The sequence below is a fragment of the Prionailurus bengalensis genome, chromosome B3 (assembly GCF_016509475.1).
Source record: "Prionailurus bengalensis isolate Pbe53 chromosome B3, Fcat_Pben_1.1_paternal_pri, whole genome shotgun sequence".
Taxonomy (NCBI): domain Eukaryota; kingdom Metazoa; phylum Chordata; class Mammalia; order Carnivora; family Felidae; genus Prionailurus; species Prionailurus bengalensis.
Genome location: NC_057355.1, coordinates 27,168,508 through 27,172,331, shown reverse-complemented (window position 1 = coordinate 27,172,331; position 3,824 = coordinate 27,168,508).

Here is a 3,824-nt window from a genome sequence, read left to right as displayed (position 1 = left end):
TTAAAATGCCAGACGCTGCTTCTCTCTGGGTTGGATATATGCACTTGTCTGCTTGTCCCATGTCTGCTACTTTATTCAGTTCAATGGTTTCATGCTCCATATTGAGTCCATATGAAAAGATATATGCTGTATTCAAACCTTGCATGGCATGGCTGAAGAAGGTGAGAGGGACAGATCAGATTAAAGGTGAGTGTCTAGAAATCTGGCAGCCATTTTTTCATGAGTCTGTTAACACCTGAATTGCTCTGACACTCATTTCTTCTGCCTTTTATTTCTATTCCATTGGTCCTCAATGAATTATGGATAGTATTATTAGACAATGTGGCTTATTTTACTGGAGAGTTGTGGCTGTGTTTGTCTGCCATTGATTATTAAATATGCCATTACTATTTAAGCATTCACCACCAATAAGAGCATTTGTTTTTAGACCATTAATAAATGGTCTAGAGCAGGTTGAATTGGCCTGAAAGGCAGAGGTGCCATTGTATGGGTTTCCATGGCAATGAATAAGGAATGCAAATATGTGAATGGTCTTATTGGCAGGGAAGGAAAATTCATATCAGAAATACTCATCTACTCCAAAGAAGAGGAATCACTCACTACTAGCTCAAGGATAAGTTCTATGTCATAGATCTGCTAGGTAGATGTCTAGTGTCTCTAAGGAATAGTGCCATATCAGAGGCATTGAGTTGGCCTTTTCTGGTGATAGATGGGCACTTATTGGTGGAAGATCATTTTTGGTGAGGCAAAGTCCATTTTGTTGAGCCACATGTGCTCCAACCATATGGTTGTTTTATATATGGTCTTGATACCATGAGAATCTGTATCTGTTGCTCATGCAAATTGCTTATGCTTTCTACCTCTATTCAGGCTTAGTGTCATATATGGAATCTCCATTTATGATGGGTATATATCTTTTTTGGCAACTCATAATCATGAATTAAATTTCTATAAATGTATTAGCAAACCAGGAAATGCTACTAGAATGGAGAATGGTTGTCAATAGAAGGGCATAAATCTTTGCTCCCAAATTTAAGGAATTAGAATGGTGATTATCCTATTACATCATGTCAGAGAGTCCATACAACATCCCTATTGGCCACAGATACTATAAATGCCATTGGCTCTGCTAGGTCACAAAGACTACTTTGCATTTCATCCTGTACTTACGCAGGGCCTGCTTCAAATAATTATTTTTCTGTGAGTCCTACCCCAAATTTTCAACCTTATGGGCTATACAATAAATATGTCAAAAAAATTATAACTACATGTTTTATATATTTCTTCCAAATTCTAAAGAGGTGTATCAAACATTTTATCCCATTATTTATGCTGGGTGACTGAAGATGGAGCAATTTGTCTTTACATATAAAGAAACTATTTAGGTATGCTCAGGATCACTTGACTCCTAGTCAAGTCACTAATATAGTATGATTTTGGGCTTCCCCAGAATTTAGCAGACTCTGGAATGAGTCTGTCTTACTGAAGGCTCTAAGATTCTTAATTCTGCCACTTGAAAGATCTAAATAATTTTGAGTCATTGAAATGAACTAGCATAGTGCTCTGTGGATATATCAAGACGACTAAGGTCCGTCTGGGCTTGATATGACAGAAAGCACATGAGTTTACATTGTTCTGATGTAAGAGTCAAAGTGTATTACTGGCCATTGCAGGTAAAAGCCAATCATTTTTTATTGTGTTTATTAACTGGGACTAAAATCAAAGCATTTGCTGAGTCAATAGCAGCACATTAACTGCCAGGGACTTTGTTCATTTTCTCTAAAAAGTATATCACATCTGGAATAGTCTTTGTGAATGGGATCATAACTTGATTCATTTTATAATAATCACATTCTTTATAAAAGGTCATTCTCTAACTGACTTTTGTACCAGACACATACATGTGCAAGCTACAGAAAGGTCATCTCCCCTGCATCTTTTACATTTTAGGTATAAGGAGACTGACACTCCCCAAGAGATACGACAATATTTTGAGCTTGCTATTTTGGCAAACTGGGGCAGTTAGGCCAGCTTCCACTTGACTCTCATACTGTAGTAGTCCTCACTCCATGACTCAGCAAATGTGGAAGCAAACTGTCAGCCTGTTATCCATTGTGGGGAACATTGTATGGACCACAGTCAGAAAAAAAAAAGGCAGTTTGTCTCCTACCTCAAGTTCTGTGAACAAATAAAACCATGAGCTTTTCTGTTATTGGTTTAATAAGAACATGTTTATCCCTGACTTTTGCATTCCGATGTTTAAAGATACGTGATACCATTTATGGATATTTGTTAACCATGACATAAAATGACTATTTTTGTCACATGAACAGATATTTCTTGGTTACTTTAGTAATCTGGTTTTATTTTCTTTAAATCCCATCGTATTTTCCATTTGGCAAACTTTAGCTGGGATGTCATTGGTAACACTTTTGCAAGTAGAACACATTTTCTTAAAGTCTTTGTCTCTGTCTTCATAGAGCAAATGTGTGAAGATTCCATCAGATTTACAGTATTTATACTTCTCATATACATTAAGAGTCTTACTCCTCTGGGCTCCTGGAGGATTGGCATAGGCAAAGAGAAAGCAGAAAGACTGTTTATGCTCTGAGTTTCATTGTTTCCTCTGACTTTGGACCCTAGTGTATTTTGTGTTCCCAGGGAATTTTTAAAATTCATAAGTCAGTACCAAATAACTCTAGAAATTCTGATTATTTTCCTTTCCTTCTGACACAGTTATTCTGGTAAACAGCTCCTTATCTCTAGGAAATGCTTGGAGGAAGAATCTCAGGATATACTCTTGGCCATGATACAGAATTCCTTTCATAGGGACCTGGATCCTGGCCAGAGGGGGACTCTGAATCTGTGAATTGTATTAAACCAGGGTCACAGTAAGGATCCATGAATTTTCATTATGTCAACATGAGATTCTGCCTGATTGCTCTAGTACTTCCCTGATTATATACATCAAACAAAGCCTCTGTAGCCTTTGCATCTATACCATTCCTACAGACTTTGGCATCAGTTAGCCACTGCCTCAGATGTTTGTGGATTGACATGCTCTGATTTTTCCTCCATTCCTAGGGCTTATTATTGTCATTGAATCCACTGCTTATGAAGATTAAGTCACACCACTTGGCCCTACTACTACAAAATTTAATAATTCCCACTGAAACCAGGGATCCGGGGGTCCATGGTAGCATATCCCCAACATCTGCAGCCTCCTCTGAGCTTCCATGGATGCTGGGGCTTCATCACTGATGTCTTTCTTAGTCTTTAGGTGAGGGGGGGTATCCCTGAATGTCCCTGTTTGTGTTTAGATAGTGGATGGATTAGTTGCATGTAATGGACACATTCCAACATTCTCACCTCCCAAAGACTTGGGCTTTTCCTCTACAATGTATCAAGGAAGTACTGACATTTCAATTTATTTGGCTGAATACCACTGTGAATTCAGGTTTAAATAGTCATTTTACTTGAGTAGTTCATCATTAACCTTAAAGCAAATTGTTAGTGCTATTTGATCCCTTCATATATAAATGTAGCCAGCCCAGTCTTATAGTCAGTCCTTTCTAGTTCTAAAGCCCTTAAAATAACTTCCAGGCAGGCTTCCCAGTTTCCTTTCAATACAAATATTGAAGATGCTGCAGGATCCCAAGAATCTCTGCCATCTCCCCTAGGGAACAGACCAGAAGCATTCCTTCTGGGCTATGTTTGGATGTAACTTTCTTTTGGGCCTGGACCAATGAGGCTATTGGCCCAGGTAAAGTCACTGAAAGGTTTTCAGAAAAGAAAAGCTAGTTTGGGGTGAGGTGGGAGACTTA